Genomic DNA, 9,102 nt, shown 5'->3' with positions numbered 1-9,102 from the left:
TCAGCCTGCGTCTGCCCCGACCCGATTCTGAAGCAGCGGCGGGCCGGGACACTCTACTTTGGCTAATGTACATATAGCGAAAACATTGGTTAATCCTCTGTTTTACCGATTTTTGTTTCCTTTTGTAGGGATAGTGAGGGGGGGACGGATCGGGTCGCTATAAATCTGGGGGGGTCATGTCTGGGGGGATATTTATCAGGTCAAAATACAATTGTTATAGCTTTAAATATATTTATAGATAGTCAGAAAAAAGGTTTAAATGCTAAAACGGATATGTCTTCGATCATCTACCGTTGGCGGATTATGACGTCACCGCTCGCTCGCGCCGTCTCTTCCGTCATTCCGTTTCAGCGTCGAGTCTTCTGAGGTGAGGAGAGCAGTTCACGGTATTTCTCACATTTATCAAAGAGTATAGAAGAACAAGAGGCGAAACTCTGATGCTTTTTTGCTAACAGCCACTAGGTGGCGCTTCGGTAGCGCGGCCGCCATTTTGGGGTGAAAATTCCAACTGGAGTTACTGAACAACAGTACAGACAACAGTTTTTTCAGGTAGTTTTTTCTTGTATTAGTGAGTATTTCCATTTTATACAACTTTACACCTTTACTACTATTATTAGTGGCCAACTCCACTAGGCCTGAAATATATTTTGTACGTTTTAATCCCCTGGATCATGCTACAAACATGATGATATTATAGAACATGATGCATTGCTGTGTCCTTTATCCTATAACTTTAATTGCCACTTTGGACAGTGGCTGTGTTTTTTTGTTTACATATCTTGCTTTAACAGTCATTGAAATAAGATAGTAGGCCTGCTGCAAAAAAAAAACAGTTTACTGTAAAGCTATTCTATTGCTGTTATTTATTGTCCAACATTTACAATTTAGTACAATTACATTTATTTGCTGAATTCCTTTATTTCATTGATAACTTATTTTTGTATGTAACGTTATGTGTACCTCCTGGAAACGGTCTAACGTTATTATAACTTTCTTATAACTAATATCCTTGAACTTCCCTGTCTCAAGTTATGTGGGGGAAAAAGCCTGGTTAAATAGCAACTTCTTTTTAACTGCTATAACGTTAGCTGTTGTGAGTTAAAATAATCACCTAATTATTTCAACCTAAAAATGACCTCTGCACTGGACTAAATATATGTATAATATATGACTGCCGAGCCGCTTTCACCCCAAAATGGCGGACGCGTAGGGCTGCTGCTGGCACTGGTGTTGCAATGGAGCGTTCTAGTGGCTTTCACTTCTTGTCAATATACGTTATTTGCATTTATACAACCATCACACACACTTTATACAGTTTGATTAAGCGACAGACTCATTTCTGTATTGTTTTCATCGATCACAGCGATACTTGTGCGTCGTCCTCCTGAAATACACATTTAGTTCAGCAGCAGCGAGCATGAGGAGAATATGTGGAGTTCATTCAGACCTGGGATTGTCTCGATGTTTAGAGTGAGAACTGTTACTGAACGTCAAGTCAAAGTTTGAGATCTGTGAGGGGAATTGATGGGAAGCGATGAGATATCTCAAAATAAAGACGTTATGCTTAATGAACCACATGAGACATTAAATCAACTCTTAAATGTTAATATAAATAGCGTTTTACTCTTGGAACAATATTGCTTTGTGATGCTATTTTTATTTTATTTTTTATGATCAATTTTAGTTTCAGCATACAATTTTTATATTTAAGTACTATAGTGATTCATGTCATAAAATCAAACTATATTTAGATTCATGTGGACATTATGCTGCTGTAATTATTTATCTGTAGTGTGGCTGATTAAGATGAGTGTCATTAGTGATTGTTTTTGTGTTATTGACGTTTTATCCATGCCATATTGTGAGAAATTACAGTATTTTCTTTCAGTAGTTTTATTGGTTTTTCTCATCTATCATGACTCAGATAATGTGTTTCTATCAGCAAACACTCAGAATAAAGTGAGATGATCTGCTGATGATCCTGAATGGCTTGTTGAATGAGTGTTAATAGTCTAAAGCTCATCAATATTAACAGATCTGCTGAAAACACTCTTTATTTCATGACAATAGTTCCTGTTTTCTCCTCATTTATTATGCTGATGTCTTCAGATCTCCTGTAAATTGACACTTAAAGCTCATTTCATTGGTGTCAGCAGACTGAGGGGATTTGTTGGTTACTAGTTTATTTCTTTTTATCATTTTAACTGTTTTTCTTACCATTGTTTATATTTGGAAGAATTTAAATTATTTATTTTCTTTTCTATATTTCTACCTGTATTTTAAAAAGGAAGCAGAATAATGTCAGGATTAGCAATAAAAATAATGAATGAATTGGCATCAGTTACTGTACGATGAATAGATAGACATACATAAATGGTTAGAAGTGTCATTTATTATAAAAACAAACTCAGTAATTTATATATTTTTGGTTTAGGCAGATCGGCTCCTCCCAATGGAATACATCATCAGTGAAGCTCCTCCCACAGCAATCACATCATCAGTGAAGCTCCTCCCACTGCAATCACATCATCAGTGAAGCTCCTCCCACTGCAATCACATCATCAGTGAAGCTCCTCCCACAGCAATCACATCATCAGTGAAGCTCCTCCCACTGCAATCACATCATCAGTGAAGCTCCTCCCACAGCAATCACATCATTAGTGAAGCTCCTCCCACAGCAATCACATCATCAGTGAAGCTCCTCCCACTGCACTCACATCATCAGTGAAGCTCCTCCCACAGCAATCACATCATCAGTGAAGCTCCTCCCACTGCACTCACATCATCAGTGAAGCTCCTCCCACTGCAATCACATCATCAGTGAAGCTCCTCCCACTGCAACCCCATCATCAGTGAAGCTCCTCCCACAGTAATTCAGTAATAAATGCTGCAAATTCCCATCAGCTACAAGTGAAGATGAGCATGAAAGCATCAGGAAGAGCTGAAATCTGCCAAGACTGAGTTTATTAAAGAGGACAGTGAGAACATGAGTGATCCAGAACCCTGCAGAATGAAACACACTGAAGATCCTGAAGAACAAAGAGGTTGGTGTTTATTCTTCATTCATTCATGATGCTGGAGAACATTCATGTTAGAAACATTCAAGCACTTCATCACATTTAGATAAACAGTTCAACTATGAAATGGTACAGAATGTTCTGGGTTTGTTTCAACAAATGGTCAGTAAAGGAAGATTTGAGACATTTTTATATTGATTGTCAAGATCAGATCAAACTAAATACTATTTTAAAGGGGTCATATAATGGTACATGCACTTTTACAAGTTGATTGTACTGAAATGTGTGTTGGCAGTGCCTGTACACAACCATCATATAATGATAAAAATCCATCCAGTGGTTTTGTTTTAATCTCCTTATATGTTTTCCCCTGCCTCAAATCGAGCCGTTCGTTTTTGTGACGTCAATAAAACGGACACCCCTCCCACGATTGTTGATTGACAGGACGGTTTCAACACAGACCCGCCCTCGCTCGTGAAGGAGCTGTCAATCATAGTCTGCGCGGACCGGCGGGGTCATTGTTGATATGCTGGAGCACTGTCTATGAGCAGAATGGCGTCTAAGCGATTGTGGTGTTCTGTTCTTGGGTGTAATAACGAACACAGCAGTCATTTTAATGTTCCTGAATCCGAACCGCTGAAGACGCAGTGGCTGAGTTTGTTTTCGAAGGGAATATTCCCCACGAGCAACGTCAATGCTCTCATGTTTGAGTGAATCATTTCTCACCAGACTGCTTTATAAACGAGGGTCAGTATAAAGCTGGATTTGCTAAGAAGCTGCTCATGAAATAAAGGATCGGTACCAGATATTCGTGTTCCTGCTGAACCTCCAGAAGAACTGAAGTGAGTGTAACGTTTTATTAAACTTTATATTAATATTTATATCTTTGCAAATCGCTAGCTGCACACTTCACAATGAATGCGTCTAAGGTTTACACTCAGTACATTACGGCATGTTTTCTATGTATGACGTTCTCAATATAATTAATAATCCCATGTTTATACTGAACAACGCGTTATGGTTATTGTGTTACAAACGGTGTACGCACAGCACAGAGAGGCGGAGTCAGCAAAGCTCATTATCATTTAAAGGCATATGCACTGAAACGGCGTGCTGAAAACAGAGCTGTTTTTGACCAAGTAAAATAAGTGTTTTCTTACAATACTAATGAGAATTTTTAATTAAAGTATATTACAAAGTTTTAATTTAGACCCTAAAGAATCATATTAGCTTGTACAAAAATGGCATTATATGACCCCTTTAACTGTTTTATTTTACGTTTATTTTATATCTGGTTCACAATTTGCTACAACGTTACCAGAACTCTAGTCATTTTCAACATTTCTAGGAATAATCAGTAAACACCAACCCCACTAACACAGAACGTTTAGGGAACGTTCCCGCAACCAAAAACTAACGCTCCCAGAACGTTCTGGGAACCATAAATTGTTAGCTGGAAAGTTACTGATAAAGTCGTATTTGTCAAATATCATATAAGTTATTCATAGTTATAGAGATTCTTCTTACAGTAACTTTGGTAACAGGGTTGATGAATACAGTCAATGCTACAGTTTGTGTAAAAACTGAGAGAATGGATTGAGATTATTTTCTTGTCCTCCCATCATGCAGTATAAAGAGCCCAGATGATGTCACTTCCTGTGTGTCAGAATTTTAAGAAATGCTTTGTTTTTAAAAGAAAGAAAATCATTTCAGGAGTAACACAGGGTTGAGTGAAACATGTAGGACACAGATATTACTAATACTTTTTTTTTTTTTTTAAAGCTAGATAAAGCCACTCTACACTTTGAGCGTGTGAAGTTTCTACAGACACTACAACGGTCGTGAAATGAAGTCACATTCGGTGGCAGCTTTTTTTACAAACATAAATTCAACATATAACATTCAATAATAATTCAAATTTTAAAGACAAACAATCCATTCCACTTGAATGCTAAACGCTTGTGTTATTTCTCACAGGGTTATTCACTTGAGCTTGTGTTTCTGGTGTCCCACTTTCACATGCGTCAGTGCAAGGAAAAGTCTATTAATATTAAATAATAATATTAATCTCAAATTTGGTGTAAAAATATGGCAGTATTGTAAATTTTAAAGGGGTGGTTGATTGCGATTTCACTTTTTTCATTTTAAATAGTGTGTAATGTTGCTGTTGGTGCATGAACAGTATCTGCAAAGTTGCAGCGCTGAAAGTTCAATGTAAGCAGAGATATCGTCTTCTAAAAATCAGGAAGTGTAAATGCCTACAAAAACGACTCGAATGGGACTACAGCTGGGTTTTAGACGTCACTAACCCATACATTTGCATCAACCCTCCCTCCGGAATACGCAAAAAAGGGCATGGCCATATTTCTGCGGCTTTGCCGAAGAGGAAGAGTTACAGGGGAGAGCTAGCCATGCCGTCGAAAGTGTGTTATTTTCATCCAGCTAATGGGTCTTCTGTGTTCGGGGTTCCTACGGACGCTGTAGTTCGTCAACAATGGTTACAATTTATGTTTGATAATGTTTCTGACAATTACAATCGTAATTTAGCTCTTTGTGCGGCACATTTCACTGAAGACAGCTTCCAGAATCTCCAACAATTCAATGCCGGATTCCACAAGAAACTGTTGCTAAAAACTGTATTACTCATGTAATCATTTGTATTAAATGTTTAATCAAGATAAAAACGTATCTCAAAAAGCTAACAAGCAGCAGTAGCATTTTCAAGTATAACAGGGTATCAAACTTCTTATGTAATAATAGAAGAATAGAATAATAATAATTCAAAAACGTACCATTCAGAAACGTTTTGTAACAGCCGTGTTTGGGGAGGTTCTGTTTGACTCTCTTCATCGCCGCTTTCTGGGTCTGATTCGGGCTCAAACTGATACGGCAGTATCGACACCATTATTTACATTAACCGGAGCACATGAAACTCACGCCCGTAAAGGTAATGGGCGTGACGGTTCCGGACAACGTGCGCTACGCAGTTTAGCCAATCACAACACACCGGCCCAAACTAACCAATCTGAGCCCATTGCCTGTTTCTGAGGGAGTGGTTTCATAGAATCAGGAAGTCAACCGGTCGTTCAAATGACAGAGGAGAAAGAGGCTTACAATAAAGGTGACATTTATAAAAAATAAGACTTTTTAAAAAAGAAAAACCACGAATACAAGTTACATTGCACCCCATAAACACACGCATGCAAAGAAAAAAAGCAGTAAACCACCCCTTTAATGTAATATGTTAGATAATTGTGTCATTGATCAAATATATTCAATAGTTCTTGCTAAAGAAACATGGGATTCGTGCCTATAATGTTTTTTAAAATAATTGGAAGATAAATTTACCTCATTCATGGAAAGTTTCAAGGACATATAATCAATTTATAAAAAGGCATCAAATTATCATAATATTTTATAGCAGTTGTCTACTTTCTACCATTACATCAGGGCTCACTTTCATGTCCTTTCACTTTATATTTCTCTCTTTGAATTATTTTGATGTACTGAAAATAAATGTAATATTTTTTTTCTTTCATGCCAGACCTGATGGAAGAGAGCGAGGAGAGAGAAGAACTGAGTGAAGTGAAGGAAGAACTGAGTCAAGTGAAGGAAGAACTGAGTCAAGTGAAGGAAGAACTGAGTGAAGTGAAGGAAGAACTGAGTCAAGTGAAGGAAGAGAGAGAAGAACTGAGTGAAGTGAAGGAGGAGAGAGAAGAACTGAGTGAAGTGAAGGAGGAGAGAGAAGAACTGAGTCAAGTGAAGGAAGAGAGAGAAGAACTGAGTCAAGTGAAGGAAGAACTGAGTGAAGTGAAGGAAGAACTGAGTGAAGTGAAGGAAGAGAGAGAAGAACTGAGTGAAGTGAAGGAGGAGAGAGAAGAACTGAATGAAGTGAAGGAAGAGAGAGAAGAACTGAGTCAAGTGAAGGAAGAACTGAGTGAAGTGAAGGAGGAGAGAGAAGAACTGAGTGAAGTGAAGGAAGAGAGAGAAGAACTGAGTCAAGTGAAGGAAGAACTGAGTGAAGTGAAGGAAGAGAGAGAAGAACTGAGTGAAGTGAAGGAGGAGAGAGAAGAACTGAGTGAAGTGGAGGAGGAGAGAGAAGAACTGAGTGAAGTGAAGGAAGAGAGAGAAGAACTGAGTCAAGTGAAGGAAGAGAGAGAAGAACTGAGTCAAGTGAAGGAAGAACTGAGTGAAGTGAAGGAAGAGAGAGAAGAACTGAGTGAAGTGGAAAACGATTTCAAACTTGATGTTCACATGATGATCCACACCCGAGTGAAGCCGTTCTCATGTGATCAGTGTGGGAAAACATTTCTTAGTGCATCACACCTGAAGAAACACCTGTGTGCAAAAGGCCATGGTCATGTTGAATTTAACTCGTAGTTGTAGTTGTATAGTGCTCTGTTCAAGTGTTGTGTCTGCTGTGTAGGCAGAGTTTATTTGGAAGTCTCGCGAGTTCAGTGAAGTGAGGCGAGATCATATTTGGAAGTCTCGCGAGTTCGGTAGTGAGGTGAGATCAGATATGAGGCAATAGAAAAGAAAGAAGAAATGTAGTACATGTTATATCATGAGTCAATAAGGTGAGGTGGATGAAGATTATAAAGCGATCGATCGACAATATAGCACGTAGGTGGTGACCAGTTTGCATTTCAGATGTGATGGGCGGTCGAAATTGTGTGATCATTTACAGAGGTCGTTGGTATTATCTGGCGAATATCATCGTGTGCGTCATTGCAGATTGTAAGTGTTTATCTGACATTACTTAATCTAATAATCATTGTTTGATATTCTGTTGAATGCATCGCTAAGATATTTCCTCAGTTATAAGAGAATTGCTGACGTGTTATGCTATTATTATATATTTGCGATGTCTCTCGTTCAGTCACGTGAAGTGATATAACACAGTTTTGTTGTACAAATTGTCACAGAAAACTAATTGAGCATGTTTGTTTATTGTAGAACCACACATTTACACAACGACATACAAGTTATCCACGATTATCCAGCTGAACCCTATCACACAAACCCATCGCACACTGAGCCTTGCAGCGCGCGAAGCTACGGGCCGGTTGGAGTTTCATCACGTTAACTCTATCCGGACTAGACCGGGATTCTTGCCGACATGTAACTGCCTGTTCGACTTTCACTGGGATTGTACCGAATCGGATGATCGACGTCTGAGGACATCTGTACCCTTTTTTGCCATCGAGTGAACTTCCTTTGAAATACTTGGGACTTCCTAAGACTGAGTACTTTTATTAACATCATTTTTCATTGCCTTTATATATTATTTTGAATCAAGACACATTGTTTTTATTGTTTGGTTATTTTACGTATGCCTACGTTGTTTTATTGTGACATATTTACATTTTGTTGATATTGTGGAAAATAATTCATTCTTTCATTTAACTAACTAATACACGGAGTGAATTGGATCCATGACTCTGGCTTCTTTACTCCTCTCTTAGTTACTGGACATTAATTGGTAAATAATCCTCTAAAGGTGATTTAGAACCGTAATAGCAATCAGTGCATACTACAGCATTCAATACATTAAATGGTCCTTCGAGCCGGAGTCTATAACCATCTTAGCGATGATGTCCAGAACTAGTGAGGGAGCTATGGAGCCAGAGGTCGAACGCCCACGTAGAGTAACAAGACGGCCAGCACATTTGGGTGATTATGAAGTTAGTTATCCTCAGAAACAGCTTGCATTTGCAGATGAGCAGTCTGATATGCTCAGTTGTATGCGTGAATTGAGGGAGGAAAACAGGCGAATGAGGCAAGACATGCAACGTATATCTGATATGATCATTAACTCTCCTGTGTTAGCTTCCCAGGTTTCATTAGCTGAGCAACCGTTTATGAGTGAAGGAGCTGTGGTGTCATCCACACCAAAGTCTACTAGTATGCAGGAGGCAGTGCAGAGTGATGGAAACTCTGGCCATACAGGACATACTCCTTTGGTGCCACCTAGAGATGAATCCCTCCTTACAGTTCGCAGTTGTGAGCGAGATCTCATTGAGGAGCTTACAGACAGTCTAAAGAGAGCAGGCCGGCTTAGTGATAGCCCGCACAATTCAGGTAT

General features: G+C 38.7%; 1 protein-coding gene across 3 annotated transcripts in view; it reads left to right on the top strand.

Moving 5' to 3' along the window:
• Positions 1–2,818: 2,818 nt before the first annotated feature.
• LOC130099277 (zinc finger protein OZF-like) overlaps positions 2,819–9,102 on the top strand; it is a 129,591-nt gene continuing 123,307 nt past the window's right edge. For 2 of the 3 annotated variants that reach the window (XM_056264886.1, XM_056264885.1), the window contains exon 1: positions 2,851–3,044. The gene's annotated coding sequence lies outside the window, so the exon portion shown is untranslated. Of the gene's footprint in view, positions 3,045–6,561; positions 6,613–9,102 lie in introns of those variants that run through there. The other variant, XR_008808374.1, reaches the window with a different exon arrangement.

This window comes from Rhinichthys klamathensis, unplaced genomic scaffold (genome assembly GCF_029890125.1).
Source record: "Rhinichthys klamathensis goyatoka isolate OS25496 unplaced genomic scaffold, OSU_Roscu_1.1 h1tg000227l_1, whole genome shotgun sequence".
Lineage (NCBI taxonomy): Eukaryota > Metazoa > Chordata > Actinopteri > Cypriniformes > Leuciscidae > Rhinichthys > Rhinichthys klamathensis.
This window is presented reverse-complemented; position numbering and strand designations above follow the sequence as displayed.